Source organism: Pinus tabuliformis, chromosome 2_2 (genome assembly GCF_031772625.1).
Source record: "Pinus tabuliformis cultivar Carrire ecotype Pingquan chromosome 2_2, CPIR1, whole genome shotgun sequence".
NCBI lineage: Eukaryota > Viridiplantae > Streptophyta > Pinopsida > Pinales > Pinaceae > Pinus > Pinus tabuliformis.
Genome location: NC_142300.1, coordinates 750,934,949 through 750,943,616, shown reverse-complemented (window position 1 = coordinate 750,943,616; position 8,668 = coordinate 750,934,949). Strand labels below are relative to the sequence as shown.

At 37.0% G+C, this 8,668-nt stretch overlaps 1 pseudogene; it reads right to left on the bottom strand.

Annotated features, from left to right (window-relative positions):
• Positions 1-6,033: 6,033 nt before the first annotated feature.
• Positions 6,034-6,683, bottom strand: LOC149194862 (uncharacterized; annotated as a pseudogene).
• Between the last annotated feature and the right edge of the window lie 1,985 nt (positions 6,684-8,668).

Below are 8,668 nucleotides of genomic sequence, written 5' to 3'. Positions count from 1 at the left end.
ATTGAGCAGTATTTTTGGTGCATTCAAGCTCTTTAAATAAAAAATGAACCTATCCCGGTAAATAACCATTGTGATCGTAAATTTATTAGCCATAAAAGCCTTGGTCATGTTTTGCACCTGCCACCTCCATTCCATTTGGCCGATCATTCACCTCCATATGATTGTTTACCCATTTTGAGGAACAGCTGCGAAGAGTGATTTCACCTAGCCATCCTTGTGACACTGCCGTGATTGGAAAATTCCAACCTGTACCTGGAATCTGCTGCTATCCCTGTTTATCACTCGTTCCTCAAAAGACGAGTCTTCTTTGAGCTCTTTTCTCTTGACTCGTAAAATATGAAAAGTTTGCCGAGTTTTGGCCTTCCAGCTCGTTAAAGTGACAGGAAGAGCTATCCCTCCTCTAGATTTTAATATTTTTGGACCTGAGGGATTATTACACAAAAAGGTCGAGCGCTTGTTTTATTCGGCTCGTTAAAGTTATCGAAAACTCAACCCTTCTGTATTCTTTTATACTTTTTCGGACTTAAGGGATTAGATGACGAAAAAGGAATTCTGGAGTTAACTTTCTGTACCTTTTCAGACTCTCTAAAAATGAAAAGGACCGAGTTTTCCTTTTCGTTAGACTCGTTAAAATGATTAAATAGCGACAAACTTGTCTTTAGACGAGAACGAGTTTCCCTATCGCTAGGCTTGTTAAAACATAGCGATGGGCTTGCCCGAAGGGCAGGTTATAGAACAAGCATATGTTATCCTCCTCAAGCTTGACAAAAATAAAGAGGTACTGGTCAGAAATGACTGGGGAAAAATTGGGAGAACCTCAAAGCTTTAATGGTAGCAAGTCGCTCTTGAACATGACACCTTTCCTCCGTATCACATCGGGTTGGGTTGTTTCATTCACCGGTCTCATCACCATGGTCTCGCCAAACCATCCACATTTGGGGTAATGCTACCGATCCATCGCATCAGTGTCGTTATATGTTCAAGAGATGTTGTTCAGAAAGAGTCAACCGTGTCCCATCCACTGCACATTATCCTTCATCCATCCATGATCGCCACCCTGAATCATATGTCTCAGATTGTTTTCACCTCCATTAAAATCATTAACTCCGTTCCGTGTCACTGATGTGGGATTCATTAAGGCCCTCCTGTGACGGATCGCTTCTTGTCGACTTCAGCTCATTATCCAAGAAGTTGATCTAGGAACAAACCCCTTCAGTACTTTGAAGCTTGCATGCCTCAATGGCAAGTTTCTCACTTCCGGCGACAAGTATACATCAATGACCTTCGACCGAAAGATTTTGCATGGTGTTCAACACCAAGTCCTTTATTCACACCACGTGAATTGTACTGCAGTACCTTGAGGGTCATTATCATTATCGGTGATTCCTCTCGCGCTTGTTAACGGTTTACATCATTGACCGGTAATCAAGCGATGTCTTTCCATGTTCGACTTCAGCGCAATTCTCACATGGATCGACTTGTACTTAGAGTGAAGATCGAACGAGTTTGAAGACCCCGGATCTAGTTTCATCCATCTGGGCTGCGATATATATTCAGGAAATATAAAGACATTTGACATGTACATCATTGCAGCAGATGATCATCCTACTCAAAGGATGATAATTTCAGCAGAGAATTATCAGTCTACCATTAGACGATCGTCTGTTCTATGTACCAAAATGAATTTATAAAGCTGAGCATGGGAATGCCCGCCGCAGCTAGATCATGAAAGCAGAATGAAAAATAATGTATTGTATTGTATTTTATTACAGGTCACCTCTCAGCGATTGAATGAACTTCAGATCCTCCTGATAAAGCATTTCACCCGATAAACGACCTCATACTTTAGGGGGCAACTGTTATAGACATTTTTGTGCCTTACAGCATGAAGCATGAAATGTCCATAATCTGAGGGATCCAAAGTCCCTAAACATGTTGTTCCTACCCCTAGAGGAACAAGGTCAGCAAACCACAGCACTGAATATCAGTTCTCCACCTGAAAACACTCAAAAACAAGCTAATTCTAGATCATGTCAACTGCTCCACTGAGCATCTGCGCTGAATGTCAACTGCTCCACTGTGTACCTGCACTGAATGTCAATTGCAAAGAAGGCTACCTGCGCTGGGCGAGTTTGGCCAAGTGGCACAGTCATTCCTCAAGGTGTCAATGCCCAGGAAGCTTCCAAAATGACACTTGGATCAAGGAATTCGACTGGTGATGAGTAAGAGGGTCTAGATCTCCAAGTGGAAGCAAGAACCTCCAAGTGGACTCAAGAACTGAAGAATAACTGAAGTGGGAGAGGACACTAGTCAGCTTCATGCCAGCCTCAAGCTGACTCATCCTTTCTCCAAAACTCCTATATATAGAGCTCTCTCATGAGGTCTAGGGAGGCTGGAATCTTGTGAATGTAAGGAAGTGCTGTTGGTTTGAGTATAGAACTATTGGGTGATTTGCTTTGAAGGAGGTGAAGAGGAGATTTCTTTCTGCTGGGAGGTGATGCTGGATTGGGCCTTTTATGGTTGTATCACTTCCTGAACTTTACTTCTTCCATTAATAAAGCATTTGAGGTTCTTCTATATGCATGTGTCTCAATGGTGTATTGTTATACTTGTGTATTTGATTTATTCTAATCCTTGAATCAATTATGAATGTATGCTTCTTGTAGTTTCCCTCTCTTGCCATTTTGCAGGATCTTGGTGTAGCTGGGCCAGTGAAAGAGCAAGGAGCTGGGAGCAAGCAGCAAGGAGAGAAGATTGGATCAACCATTAGCGAAAGACATCGGTTAGTGGATCTCTTTCTCTCCTGTTTTACTTTCATAAAGAAGAAATCTTAGATAGCTTTGCTTCGATTGTTGCTGAGGTACTATCACCCTTAGAGTGGGATAGGGTCATTCCGTATTGGATACTTTTCCCAACAACAGGTGTACAAACTTCCTGGGGTATACATTCGGCTGAAATAAAGACCTCTGAACAATCATGCTCCACACACAACATCAACTATAACTTTGTGATTTTGAGGTTTAGTTCCAACTGGACCTTTGCCAAATCTATGCATGCATCGTGTACTATAGTAGCAAGCTTCCAAACCCGCACATCTACTGGCTTAGCCTCGAGAACATCTAGCTCTGGGACAAATATGCATGCCTCAGCCATGACCTTAGCCATGTGCTAACTCTTGTCCATAAGGTCTTTGACGAGGTCAATGGCAGAGTCTCGCTATACAACCATTTAGGCATTGTTGATCTTCTACTCCCTGATGACCTATAATGCATGCTGTTCATGGGCCCACAGCTCCGCGATCACACCATCCTGCAAAAGGTGAAGTGCCTCACTGGGAAGCATGGCTAAGTTAAGTCCAACTCCCATGAGGGTTCTGACAGTGGGTCTGTTAGCTTCTATCTCTGTAGTTAGTGCTCCATCTGGGAGCACTATTGCTTGGGGATCTTGTGTGCGCATCATTCCTGTGGCTTTGGAGGTGCCAGGCGCCAAACTAGTTGATGTTGCGACAGTCTGTACCTATGATGCATGGATCTATAGCTCATGTAGACCCATATGGATAGCACCCAAAGCCTGTTGTTGCTGTTGTTCGAACTGCTGCAACAATTCCATAGTAGCATCCCTCACCATATCACCGATGTCATTCAAGTCCCCCTCCATTATAGTGATCAGGTCGAGAGACATCTTGCTAGCCTTGGAGTTCTTTTTTGTCCCTACTTTCTCTGGATCTCTGGTGCACTCGGTGCGGAACAGAGTCATCTCCATGTCTGCTCCTCCATGCTTTGTCTGTTCATCCTCTTCCCTTACATCCAACCATGCATTGTACAACCTCACTCACTTACCACCATTTTTACCTTAATTCTTCACAAAATACCATGATGTGCCTTTATATTCCTAAGTGGTTAATTAAAATCTATTTTAATTTATTTTTAGTAAATTACAGAGAATTATGCATGATTTTACTAATGATAGCTTGATAGTTCAACTTTCTACAACTCAGTTTAGTTTCTGTTGCTATCTCCTTGATTGAGGTAGTAGAATTATTCTAGAAGGAAATATAACACATGAAATTTGTTTCTAAAGGTTCCAATATGGATTTGGATTCATAAAATTCCACCCTCCTCACACGTGTGAATCTCTATCAAGAGATCAAAGGAAAAACGTAGCAATTTTGACCAGTCAACTTCAAACACATTTTCTTAGCAAATGAGAACGAATTTGAAAAAATGAAAACACGGGTTTTCTTTAGAACAAGCCGATTTAAGGTCTCACATATCCTTTTTCTCAAATTCATTATGATTTAGGATATTTTCATGGTTCTTTCAACCCCTATTTTCTAGATTACGTGGACAAACAATTTGCTAATTAGTCAAGTCACCAAAAAGATTGGCATAAGTTGTTCCTTAGCGAATTTGTGGTAGCAAGATCATTATGATTAGATCTAGGTTAACCTTTGAACCAAATATCCATCAAATAACATTTTATTTTATTCCCAACTGATATACAAAGATATTTTGACAAGAACTCTAGCAATGAAATTCTAAGTTTATTGCTTGCATCCATTAGGGGAATTTTGAGATCTAAAATGGGCCTCCTAAGCAAAATGTATGACAAAAATAAACTTTTATAAGAAACAATAGGATTCAATAGGATGATGTCAACTATGGGGGATGATTCATAGTTTTGGAGTTATCTCCCTAACTTTTTACTCAAATTTCTAGTGCGAGTACTCATTGAATGAAAATTTTAATTCCTCATCCAAGGAGTACCCATGTTTCATACTTCCAATGGACCCTACTACACGAAAAATGTGAAATACATGAAAACACATGATTGCAATCATGTTTTCATGTATTTATCATTTTTCATGTAGCAGGGTTCATCGAAAGTATGCAACATGGGTACTCCTTCGATGAGGAATCAAATTCTGCATCCAATGAGTGTTGCTGCTCAAAATTTGAGTAAACCCATAGGGAGATAAGTTGAAAGTACGAGTTCAAAAAATAGTTTTTTCTTTTTTCACTCTAAAATTGATGATGTAATCTAATATTATTTTATTATTTCCACTATTATTTTATAGTTTCCTTAGGAGGCCCATTTTAGAACTTAAAATTCCCGTAAACGAAAGATCTAAAAATTTCATTCTCATTCATGAGAGGGGGATCACATGTCAATGATACATCTTACACTATAATCTTTTATGTCTGCATAATCTAAATCTATTGTTGAATAAAGTTTTAATGGAATTATTGTGATTGATCATGAGTTTCAATTTTTTTCTTAAGGCGATTGTGTTCAACTAGAGGGTAAAACAATAAAGCTTTAGCTTGTTGACTTTAAATGTAAAATAAACAAATGTATTTATAAATAATATGAAAATGTATAAGGATGTCTGAATGTTACAATGAGGGCCCACATATATACTTAGGCAGGTGCCCCTTGATGACTGGGCATGTCTTTTTAGACATGCCTTTTCATTAAACTAATAACTATGAAATAATCACTGCTCTGATTATTTATCATTTACATTATTTTTTATTTATTTTATTTGTTATGAATTATATTCATAACATTGACCTTTTCTTCAAAATATTTGTCCTCAAAGCTTATTCGTTGAGAAGTTCCTTCACCTTGTCCACTTATTTCGACATATGTAAGTGGTATTATTGAGCTTAATCCATTTTCCTCTCGATTTTATTTTATTTTATTTTAAATATTATTATATAAATATTAATTTATATTATTATTTTTTATTTTTTTATAATATAGAAGTAACTTTATAAAGGTTTTTTACAATTTACTTTATAATTGATAAAGTCACGTTATAATAATTTTATAAAGCAATTAAATAACTAATGGTTTTATTTTTGTTTATATTTAGTAATGGATGGTCACATTCGTACATGCATCTTGCCATTCACTTCCGCTAGGAATTTTGTCCTTTTGTCATTCATATATTTTTCATATCGAAATATTTCATCAATCAAAAGCTCTAAAAGAAAACGAATAACATTCTCATGTGAACTAATCATTTCATCATCTACCACGATACTTCCTCTAATCCTTTCTTCTCTTTCTGTGTCTGTATTTTGAATCAGAATAAGAATTGGAGTTAGAATAATCTTTGAAATAACTCTCATACATGCTATTCCTTCGATGCCTTTTATTATTATGCTTCTTCCTTCTCCTCCACTTTTCTTCTGAATAAGATTCTGAAGATGTTCTAGAGTTTGACTCTTTGGTAACATACCTCTACTTCTTGAAAAGACAGATCCCTCGCTTACACCACTGTCGATGCTACCATCCGACTTTCGCTTTCAGTTAGTCTTACTTCTATGTTTTTTGTTATTTCTCGTTCTCTTGATTTGTCTCTTCCTCTTCTTGTTGAGCATTGGATAGTATGATCGATTAGACAGACTGGGTTGCAATCCCAATGCAGTTTCAGGATTGTTAGATTTATCTAGTTCATACAGAGCTAAAATTCTCATCTTTAGCTTTGGATTCTCGATTTGTTGCATTTGGGATGGATGAGATGTGTAAATTCTCTCATTATTTCATTCGTAAGTCTAATGGCTATACTGAAAACATTTATGGCTTTGCTAAGCCGCATTTCTAGATGAACCTGATGGTTTCAAGTCCTTCCTAACCCCAAATTTAATAGCGTTTTTAGTACTCATCAAATACATATGTCACTTCAGTTCTATTCATACAACCTTAAGATATGAACCTAAAGCACCACTCATTTTTTAAATTTTCATTAGATCAATGCCATGCATTAGATTAATTTTTCTTGAGCAGATTTTCAGAATGTCGGAACAAGACTCTTCATTAGGATTAGGAAATTGAATTTTCCTATCAATCGAAACTATTCCTATGTTTTTAGAATGATATACTACCACCTCTGCCACAGGTTTGGTATGAAAACCATAAAGCACTAATGATGGTGCTATATGGACCTTAACCATGACAAGGCTTGGTTTTATGACTTCCTTGCAGATGGAGCTTTAATTTTGAGAGTTCTACCTGGCTCATCTTGATCATTAAACCATATTCTCTTTGCCTTTCCTATGTCGATAATGATAGGGTCTGAAACAAAATAACTCGAATGTGTCATATTTCCATCACTGCTTACATTGTTTCCAATATGTTTCAATCCTATACTTATAATGAGTTTTATTGAATCCACTTCTATTCCACCAACATGTTCATCTGTTGAATATGGGATTGGCAAGATTGCAGGTGCCCTTTTCCACAATCCAGTCTCATCATTTCGAGTGTAGAATTGAGGTTCACCATACCAATCATGCATGTCAATAGTGACAAGGACAACCATGGCCCAATGGAGATCATGATGTCTCACAAATTCTAAAGGAACCTGTGATCCTCTATGTAATTATGATAAAATAGATATAAATTCTTCAACACTTGTAGTTTCCTTCCCTGCAATTTTTTTGATGATAACACTAGTAGGAACGCCTGACTTTGACAACATATACCATGACTATGCAACATACACTAAATTATAGTTGAAGGAGTAATTCCTAGGATTTTGGTAAGATAAAGGATTAATTATTCCATAAATTAGTTCCAAAAATTTATTTGGATTTATAGAATGTAAGTCTTGGACCTCCAAAGTAATCTTGATAGGAACGCTATCCCTCTCAAATCTAAACCTATTTCCTTTCCAACATTATCATTGAGAATTATCTCTAACTAGCCAAAGTGAGTGACAGACTCATCATTCACACGGACAAGTGAATCCCCTGACTCTAAATGATTTTTGGCAAGACCTCCTCGCACTACAGAATATATAAACATAATTCTTGTCCAATTTGCTACATTTTCTCTAACCTTGGGGATGATTTTAGATTCACTAATTTTCTCAGAAGAGTTCGTTACAAATACATCTAGAATCTCTTCTATATCACCATGAGGAGTTCTTGATTCAATCTCTTCAACATCATGATTAAGGTGCGCTTCTCTAATTTCCTGAGAGATAGAATTAACTTTAGCATGTTCTTCAACAGTTTTTCCTAAGATTGGAATGCCACCTTTATCATTATCATAATCCATAATTGGCATAAACTCTTCGTGATCTTCTGCATAATGTAGTGATTCTTCATGAATAATTCTTGTACATTCATTCTTTCCTCCCTGCTTTCATCCTCAACTTTCATATCCCCACTTTGATCGTCAACCTCGTTCATGTCACCCTGAGAAGATCCCAATTCAACATGTTCAACATCATTTTCTCGATTAGAACATTCTTTAATGTTACTTCCTTTCATGTTAATGTATTCTTCCTTTAGACATGTTGAATATTTTGCAGATAATTTTTTTTTGCTGGAATGATTCTCGAATTTCACTTAACTGCTTAATGATTTCAAGACACAAACTTAATGGCATATTGTGTGACGAATAAAGTCCAAAGGCTCGCATGGATTTGATACCACTGAAACAACAAAACTCTAGCTTGTTGACTTTAAATGTAAAATACAAGAATGTATTTATAAATAATGTTTTATTAATAATATGAAAATTTACAAGGATGATTGAATGTTACAATGAGGGCCCAAATATATACATAGGCAGGTACCCCTTGATTACATGGAATGTCTTTCTATACATGCCTTTTCATTAAACTAATGACTATTAAAAAAAAATTTACTTC